The following is a 10166-nucleotide window of genomic DNA, read 5'->3' on the forward strand; positions in this document are numbered from 1 at the left end:
CATTAAATTCTTTAATTGATAATAAAAGTCTTCTAGTAATAGATATCAATGGAATGGAGCATTCCATTCTGTTCTGCAAGAGTTTAGGCTGGTCAGTGTTAGAAACTACTAATATGATAATCAATTATTAAAATGCCCTTAACTGATTAGGATGTTTTATGTTTTCTAAAGAAAAATGAAACTTCTCTTCAAGATTCTTGCTGTCAGGGCAGTTGGGTGAGTCTACATTTGGAAGGTGGGGATAGGAGACAGGAGGAAGCACCTGGAGGGCCTGCTACCTCAGTGGTGTTCTCCGGACAAGACAGTACCCAGTGAAATGGTGACAGACTGTTTTGATGGTGATTTAAAGGTGCATTTCCTAAAAGAGACAAAACAGAAGAGCAGAGAAGATAATGCCAAACAAAAAATCAAATCCTAGACAAAACAAAGAGAGGAGAATAGTGATCATCAAGAGAATTGAGAGACTGGGTGATAATGAAGGTAGAGATTCAGCAGCACAAATCCCGACCTTGTTCTCAACAGAAGCATCTGCCCAGAGCACTCTCTTCCCTCCCAGTCAAGCATAGTAAAAAGCTGGATGTGCAGAACATGATGCTTTTAGAGTATATATTTTTTAAACATGAATAGTCTGCTTTACTGTATTTCTCAAAAAAATTTTTTTTTGAGATTGGCCTTCTGATTTTATTTATTTGTTACTCTTAGAAAATCTCATTGTTGTGGGCGCCTGGGTGGCTCAGTGGGTTAAGCCGCTGCCTTCAGCTCAGGTCATGATCTCAGGGTCCTGGGATCAAGTCCTGCATCGGGTTCTCTGCTCAGCAGGGAGCCTGCTTCCTCCTCTCTCTCTCTGCCTGCCTCTCTGCCTACTTGTGATCTCTCTCTGTCAAATAAATAAATAAAATCTTTAAAAAAAAAAAAAGAAAATCTCTTGTTGATTGGATTCAGACTTAGAGGTAGATGCTTTCTTAGAAGACAACCTCTGACTCTTGGCAATCTGTTGCTGGTGTGTTTCTTCAGCCTCCTTCATTCTCTTGGCTGAAAGTTTAGCATATTCTGCAGCCTCTTCCTTATTTTTCTTAGTACACTGTTTCTTCAGAGCAATGTACCAATATTTGTGTTGGAGGGACATGTGGAGTAACAAGATGTGGAATCTTGGGCACTTTGCTTCTAGGTTTCTGACCTTTTTTTAAGGGCTTTCTCATGACATACTGGTGGACATCATCTTCTTTAGAGAGACTGAAAAGTTTGTAGATTCTGCAGGCTCTTTTGGGCCCCAGGAGGCAAGGCACAGTAGTATCAGTGAGTGCAGGAATATCCTTCTGCCATTATTTTAAAGTGACAAAGTTGGGAACAGTGAGATTGGTATCCACAATACGACCCCGAAGAGATTTGAGCTTTCTTTGTTCAGTCCTCCTTGGTCTGTTGTTGGAGTGCTCCTTACTCAGCAGCCGGTAGACACCCTGCTTCATTGGGAAGGGAAGGCTTGTTTGTCATTACCACCACTGACTTTTACCGTGTGAACTTTCCATTCTTCACAGAGAGCATCAGCAGCAACTTCTGTGATCATATGCTTTTCAAAAAAGGTAAGAAGTTTATGTTCACCATCTACTTTAATGAGTTTCTGGCAGCCAGTATCTGGGAGAGAGATGTTCAGTTTCATCTTAAAGCAGCCTACTTCCCTGAAGGTGCCATGTAAAAAAGCTCAAAATGTACTCTCTGGATCACTGTTTCCATTGGATTTTAAGAAATGTTAGAGGAAAGAAAGTTTCTTTGTTCCAAACAGTTTGGAAAATTCTATATAAAATAGCCTGATATTGGGCTCATTCTTACAGGACTCTCCAGAGCCTTCAATGTGCTATATTATGATTCTCTCAGAAGAATATCTAGATTCCTGTGTATTCCAGACCCAGGTGTCTATATAACCCTTTTTCTGGGGCTGTCTTGTAATATATTTTTATAATATTCTTGAAGTATTATTATTTTGTAGAAATCAGTTGTTGTGAGGGAATATATATATATATATATATATCTCAAAATTGGAAGTCAAAAAGCTAGTTATTTTTCCAATCTGCTCAACTAATAATAATGATAACATATTTATATAGTAGTTAAAAAAAACACATATAAGAAGGTGCTTTCCCATATGTCATCTTATTTAAGCCTCACACTCACTCTATGAGGGAGTTCACATTAATCCTAAATTAGAATCAAGGGGATAGAGACTCAGAAAGTTTAACTGATGTTTCCAAGTCACAGCTTGTTAATAGCTGAGCCAGGATTTCAACCCAGATCTTTACTCTGGTGTTTTATGGTTTTGTCACACAGCTGCCTGAGGGTAAGCAAGGCTTGCTATGGGCCCCTGACAACACTGTGTACTATGCTAGGCTAAGAAAGGGAGAGGGCAGAGTGAGGTTGCGGAATTCTTTCCTCACTCTCTCCATTCAGGGCCCCATGCAGATTTCATAATTCATATTTTTCTCTTTTCTCTCTTTCATCCATCAGATGGAATTAGTTCCATTACATTTCTCAGCAAACAACTTCAAACTAAAGAATTCATGGATACTACTGGCTTAACATATTTTAACAGTGAAAACACAATGTTTAACCTAAATAGTGACAGAGCCCTGGGAGTCAGCAGATAGGAAGCTCTTGTAGGGGGAGTTTTGAGGACCCCCTCCATATGTACTGTTCATGGTCTTTCCACCTAGAGATGCAGAACTTGTTGTGTTTGTTGCCTTCCAGGCAAGTAGAAGTAGTTGTTGGTAGTCCACTCCTTCACTATTGCCAGTGAGGGAAAGAACTCCTGCTATGTTTCTTCAAGCTCATAATACCAAGATCTGTATTTCTGACCCTGCTTCGTTTTACACCTACCACCCTCCCTTCTCTCTTCGGCAGGCATATCCTACTATAAATTAGCTTTCTTAATCTCTAGTTTATTATATAAATCTCCCTTGACCTTCAGAATGCCTAAGGGCATAGTTACAACCATAGCAAGTATGTTTACCATTGAGATAAATGCCCCGAATCAAAGGCTAATGAGAAAGTGAAGATGTACTGTAAAGAATTTAACCTTATGCAAAAAGAGTTTGCCCTTTGACCTCAGCTTCTGGAAGGTAATCTCTCAGCTCTTGTAATGTGGTATCTGATAGGGGCTTTTGGTCATTGGATAGTCTGACAATATGACTTTGGGTAAGGGCTGGACACACTCGGATAGTCTTAGGTTGGGGCTCTTGCCACACCAGAAAGAAACAATGACATTGGTAGAGGCATTGGGTCATTCCCAAAGGGGCCGGAAACTGGAGATTGAAATCATCTAAGTTGGCAATCAGTTAGTCAATCAATCACATCTATGTAATGGAGTCTCAATAAAAACTATATATGGGAATCAGCTGAGCTTCTCTGACTGGCAGCAGTCTATGCGTGTTGTCACATGCAGGGAAGTGACATGCTCTGTTTTCACCGAGGACAATGGAAACTCTGCTTGTGGTACTTCCTATCTCTGCCCTATGCCCTTCTTTCCTTGGCTGATTTTAATGCAGTAGCTTTTAGTGATTATTGTGAGTCCCTGTAACAAGTCATCACACATAAGGGTGGTTTTCGGAACCCCCTGAACTTGAAGTTGCTTTCAGAAGTGAGGGAATCGCTTATGGGGACTGTTCCCTGTAACATCTTAGCTGGCTAATCCCTGTCAGAGGAACAGTCTCCTTCAGAAATAAAGTGCTTTGAATCTGTATTCTGTTTCCTAGTAAGTGTGGGGCACAGGGAGAATTAAGTAGCATTCTGTGGCTGCCCAGTTGTACAGGATGGTACTGGATTGGATGGGGGCTTTCCTCATTGTTGTTGAAGAACAATGGTGTCTGAATTGCCTAAGTGGGTTGAAAGTAATGGCTTAACTCACCCATTTATTGAATCAGATGGCAAGCTGCAGAAGGCTAGCACAAAAATAACATTTTTGTAATCTGTTAGTTCTGAACAATGCTGGAGACAAGGGGATGTGGGGGAGTAGGAGAATAAAGTAAAAGAGACCTGAAGCTTTACGAAACTGCCTGCGTTTGAATGACTATTTGTTGAAGTTATTGTAATGGTTTTAAAGACAAATGCTAAGGAATATTTAACAACTGGAGATTTAGTTGTGTAACTCAAATAAAGGCTATTTTTCCATTTTGACAGAAGAGATGATATGTTTTGTTCTGTTGTGAGTTCTAGTGACCCCTGCTTAGCTTTCATTTATCACAAATAATCTTCTCCAGGATACTGCAATTGCTGCAATGTTGAGATGCTTATGTTACATCTGACCTTGGAGAAGGGTCAAAATAAATCTGTGAATTAAACAAGAATATATTACAGCTGGCTGAAGAGCATGTCGGGAATACCTGAAGAGAAAACTAAAACTATTTTTTTCTCTGCAGTCTACATATAAGTTGTGTGGCTTCTTTTCCATTTACTTGGAGTTTAGTAGAGAAATATTTTTCTTTGTTTTGGTTCTAGTGCAAATAAATGCTCACTGTAGACAGAGTACAGCTCATAGAATAGAGAAACATGTGGTTGTTGGCCTTGAGTTACTTACATATACAAGAAGGAAATATTCCGGTAAGACATCAGTTGTGATAATCTCCACTTAACGAGAAACAGAAAAAGTACAATGAAATGTATGGTTAGCAGTGGGTTAGAGAAGTTCTGAATGCTGGATAATCTCAATGGTAACTTCTTTGCTAACTTAGGGAATTGCGTATAAATGCTGATGGCTCTGTAGAAGAAGCCACATTGCAAAAAGATAGAAGAAAAGGAGTGAGCAAGATGGATATTACAACTGAAAGGAAGCAACTCATACTAATGCTGGAGGAAATGGAAATTAAGACTAATGTGCTATTGTAAGAAACATAAAAGTATATATTGAGTATCTCTTCAAAAATGTGATTCAAGGTCCTTTTTCCTTTTTTAATTTTCTTTTTCTCATTTAGATAGTCCTACTTTATGACTACAGCACAATTAAAGAAGAAAACATGTTTTTCAAATGTCACTTGAAAAAAATATTCATTACAAACAGCGATTAAATTTTTATAAATACATTAGGGCAAATATACATTAGGGTGAGGAAGGCCTTTCATTTAACAAATAAGAAAAGTTAGGTAATAAAGAAATTAAAACTGAACAAGACTAACTGTTTCATAAACAGGAAATGATAGCTGATTTTTGCCTGAACCGAAAAAGAATTGAAGTCTAATGAGTTCACTGACTTGATGGTTCTTAAAGGCTAGCTCTGCACCTCTGTTGGAAATGTTACATGTTCATTCACTCAACCATTCATGCATGTGTTCATTCAGGTAGTCATGAATTTAACAAGTCACCGTACCAGACATTTGTACCAGGTCTTTTTTTTTTTTTTTTCCTAAGTACCAGATCTTTGACCACAAGAGTGAAATGTTCCAAATAGCTGAGGAATTTTCTTGGTGGTTAAGAGAAATGGTTAAGTCCCCTTTGAAGCTTCAACCAATATTTTGTTTGGCATAAGCTAGGAATGAATGTTTCATTGCCTTTTTAAAGATTTTGAAATCCTTCTAAAAGGTATGTGACCTTAAGGTAATCAGATTGTTCAGAGAATGAGAATTGTCTTCAACTATTCTGGATCAATTGTATTTTACCATAATGGGGGATAGTAAAGATTGCATTCAAGAAAAAGAATGGCAACAATAGCAACCATACAGCATTTCAAAAATCAGGAAAGGTGGCTCCCATCATACCCAAAGTCTACTGTTACAATACTAAAAATATTCCCTCTTTGTTTATAAAGATACTTTCTGACTTCCCTACCCTGTTCTGTAGAAATATAAGCCATGTTGAGTCCTGGCAGAAGGAAGGTCGGACAGAAAACAGACTTTCAGGAGATTTCTTTGTGGCTTTAAATTACGTCATGCTTCATCTGGCTTCAGCTTATCTCTGTTGTAATTTGTGACCTATAGGAACCATCTGGGAATCATTAGGTGAGATTAAGTACTGTGATTTTATTTTATTTTATTTTAAATTTTATTTATTTATTTGACAGAGATCACAAGTAGGCAGAGAGGCAAGCAGAGGGGGGGTGGGAAGCAGGCTCCCTGCCGAGCAGAGAGCCCTGTGCGGGGCTCGATCCCCGGACCCTGAGATCATGACCTGAGCCGAAGGCAGAGGTTTAAGTCATTGAGCCACCCAGGCGCCCCAAGTACTGTGATTTTAAATAGACCTTCACATTAAAGACAGTCTTTTGATATCTGATCATTAACAAAGATAATGCATTTGTGTCATTTGCCAAGTAATATATTTTTGCTAAGCAAAAAGAAAATGCATGAGATCCAATTCCAGAGGCTTTATTAAAATGATTATTTCTTCCATTTGTTTGTTGTTTATTTATCTAGTGGCATGACTTTGAGCCCAACTCAATGTGTTTTTCAACTTTTCTTTTTTTAAAATGTAAAAGGGAATAATATTTAGCTGGGGAAATAGAAAGTTTCCTCTTGCTAAAGACACAGAACTAGATTATGAATGACCACGTGGTAGAGTAGGTGTAAAGGAGACAGCAAAGTTGCGCTCGTGAAAGAGATCAACCTTAAGATCACTTCAAAGTCTCAGGTTCTGTGATCTCTAGACGGCAGTTTTGAGGGCAGGACTGAATGTTAGCATCTTTATTATCAGGCTCCCAGTCAAGGGCCTGAAACAAACTGAGCTTTAAATGTGTATATTGAACGTGTAAATTAACAGAGGGATCAGAATTTTATTTACCTTGCCATGTGACTTAACGTTTGAGTCTGGAAAATCAGACTTGAAAGGCGGTTTCTTTTTCTTTGAGTCATTATGCCAGCAGTTTGGGTCCTCATCTCAGTACGAACAGTGCGGCAAGGCTGTGGCTGTCTCATCGGGCCCAGCTGAGCTTTTCCCAGGATAGGTACCTTTATCTCACTTTAGACCACATGACCCAATCAATAATGTTCTCTTTTGGGAAATAAACTTTTTATTCAGATAAAACATTCATATCAACTAATCACCACCATTGGCATGGGTTTTTAAAGATGTAAAAACTCTAGAGCCAAATCTAAAGAAATATAAATACCTAGCTTCAAATGAAATGGCATCACTAAATTTGAGAAGCAGCTAATCACTACCTAATCCGACTTCTGTATCCTCCCAGGGATTAAGTAACCAATTCATTCCACACTTTTTTTGGAGTTAACAATCTTCCTGGCTGCACTCCTGGCTCCACAGTGCTTTGGGGCTGCAGAGCAACCTGGGCATCAAAGCTTTTATTTCACTCTTTGATCCTTCTCTTCAGGTTAGACCTTTTTCTGCCTGCTTGCAATTTCTCAAAGAGAAGGTATTAATAATTTGTCATTGGAAGACTTCCAATTTCATTCTCTTGCGTCTTTGTCTACTCCGCAAGTTTCTTTCTTTCTTTCTTTTTTTTTTTTTCCTCACAGGGAGAGACAGCCTTTTTTGACACCATGTGCTTGGCTTCAATAACTCAGAGGATTGGAGAAGCATTCCTATGGGCTGTCTCAAGTACGACTCCCCTGTGTTTGCAGTCTCACACCCCTGACCTGTTTCTCTTGCCTAATTCCTGTTACCCAGCAGTTGTAAAGTTACTATGCGTTGAACTAAGAATCCATTTTCACTACTCTTGCAGGTCTACAGCAGTTATAATGGACAGTTTCAGGCCAGAATCTTTAAAAAAAAAATCTGATCTCCATTTTGCCTATAAACATTTAAGCAGAATATAACGAAGTTTTAAAATGTAGATCTAGTGGATCATGCTACAATAATGCTGAATAATTCCTCTCCCACTGTAGGAATTCAATGTATATTTATTTATTGCATATACGAGAATGAGAAACTTAGAAGCTTGCCTTATGTTTCTTTATTGATTTCAGAGTGAAACTGTTGGGTTAAAAGAGAAAAATATGCATTTATGGCTTATGCTTCTTTTGTATTTCTCTAGAGGTGATCTTAGTACTTAGAGGAAATTATAATGGACATTTGAAAATGAAATCTTTTTCCACATTGGCTTATTTTAGACTGAAACTAGTTGGATGCAAATCTGCCTATCTAATCTTCTTAGTATAAATTTGCCTTTGATGTTGTGGTTTCATAGTCTAGATCTGCCTCTTTCTCATTATGTCTTCTGGCACACTGGTACTTGGGGAGACATTTTCATTTCCTGTGCTAGCTTGACTAGAATTGGGGGAGGGGGGATGATCTACCAGATGCCCCTTCTTGATAGTTCCTCACAAATGCCTGTGTGTATTGGATGTGCATGTCTGTATCCATGGGCATACATTTTTGGAAAGTTATCTCTTCTAGGCTGCCCTAGTGGCACCTTTTATCTTTAGTTCTGCCCATTTAGGAGGCTTTTCCGCAAAGAGGTATAAGTCTAAAACACTTGCTAGTACTGCCGGCAATTTAAATCCATGTCAAATTTCTGAGAAGTATTTCTTATCAATTCCTATGACTTAATGACATTATTGTTGTATTTGCTGACATTTTTCAGGTTAAGATGTGAATGTTGAAGACTGAGATTATAATTATTCAGATTCTCTAAAGTACTAAGATACCAGTTTAAACAACAGACATCTTCTGGCTTTGTTACACACTTTATCATAAGACATGACTTATCCAGTACTGCAAATATATCTTATATTTGAGAACAAGAAGGAAACAGACATATTTTGAAGGTAAAACATTTGAAATGAAAAGGATGCACTGAAAGAGATTTATTTGAAAAAGTCAAAGATAAGAGGTGGAAAAAGTCTGTCAATTATTTTTTTTTTTATTTTTTTTTTTTTGTAGTTCTTCAAAGGTATTTCTCCAGGCTGGTCGCAGTTGCAAGAGGATTGATTAATCATGCTGAGTGACTTTATATTTTCTGTATTGAAATGGACAGGTATAGGCATAAGCACAAGATGGGATATAATAGAGCCAGTCCACTGCTATACTTTACTTTAATTTTTACCTCTGGGTGCCTTCCAATTTCATATATAGAAATTAAAATATATTTGACATTTACTATGTGCCATACAATAGCATAAGTATTTTAGAACAGAATATAGTAGTTTGCGTTTTTCTCCTCATCAAGATGGAAGAGACTGTGTGAGATATTAACACATGTATTCCTCAAGCACTTCTGTGAAAGAAACTTTTTTTTTTTAAAGATTTTGTTTATTTATTTTTCAGAAAGGTATACAGTGAAAATACAAGCATGGGGAACGGCAGGCAGAGGCAGAAGCAGGCTTCTGCTGAGGAGGAAGCCAAATGCAGGACCTGATCCCAGGACCCTGGGATCATGACCTAAGCCAAAGGCAGATGCTTAACCAACTGAGCCATCCAGGCAGCTCTAAAAGAAAATTTTTAATGAGCATCCCTATTTTAGAGATGAGGAGATGCAGGCAAGGACCAATTAAATTGTTCAAAAATCAGTGTACATGTGGATGATGGGACTTGACCAGAGAGCCCACGATCTCATCTTAACATTATTATAGTGCTTAGATCTGATGCTTCTGCGAATTTGTGTTTTTAGTTAACATCACTGTGTTTCTCGTTCCACAGAGTTCTTGTCATCCATCTTGTTAGAGATCCCATAGTTTAACTGGGCAATGCAAATTTACCTTTTCTCTTGCCTCTGGCTTTTAAAATGATCCCCAGCCAACAGGAATATCTTCTATAGATCTGAAGAGCAGTTTCAGGTTTTTATCACATTATCAATCATACTTAGTGCCATTTATCAGAAATAGTTTTGTAACTTGAAAGTGCACTTGCTGCAGATTCAAATGTGTGGGGTCTGTTTAAAAATGAGGATCTTCTGTTACTTTTCACTCTTTTGAGAAAGGAAACAGCAAAATGGTGATTGAAAAATCATTAGCTGGCTAAGTTCTGACGGTAAAAGTCCATCTTAAGTCCATCTTGAGGAAGCACTCACAAGTTTCTGAAGTTCTGCAGCTGTTCATTGAAAGATGCAGGAGATAGACTGCACAAAACAGCAAACAAAGGCACTGCAGCCTGCAGGAGAATTGGGATTTCATTGTGTGTGTCAAAAGTAAATGAATTCAAGAATAACCACTTGAAAAGGAATTCTCCCTTAATGTCTTTGGTGCAAAAATGTGCTCAGATTGTCCTGGCTCTGAAGAGTGAGACTCAAAGAAGTAAAT

At 38.1% G+C, this 10166-nt stretch overlaps 1 pseudogene; it reads right to left on the bottom strand.

The window, feature by feature from the left end:
- Positions 1–919: 919 nt before the first annotated feature.
- Positions 920–1657, bottom strand: LOC122910097 (annotated as a pseudogene).
- Between the last annotated feature and the right edge of the window lie 8509 nt (positions 1658–10166).

This window comes from Neovison vison, chromosome 6, assembly GCF_020171115.1.
Source record: "Neovison vison isolate M4711 chromosome 6, ASM_NN_V1, whole genome shotgun sequence".
NCBI classification, from domain to species: domain Eukaryota; kingdom Metazoa; phylum Chordata; class Mammalia; order Carnivora; family Mustelidae; genus Neogale; species Neogale vison.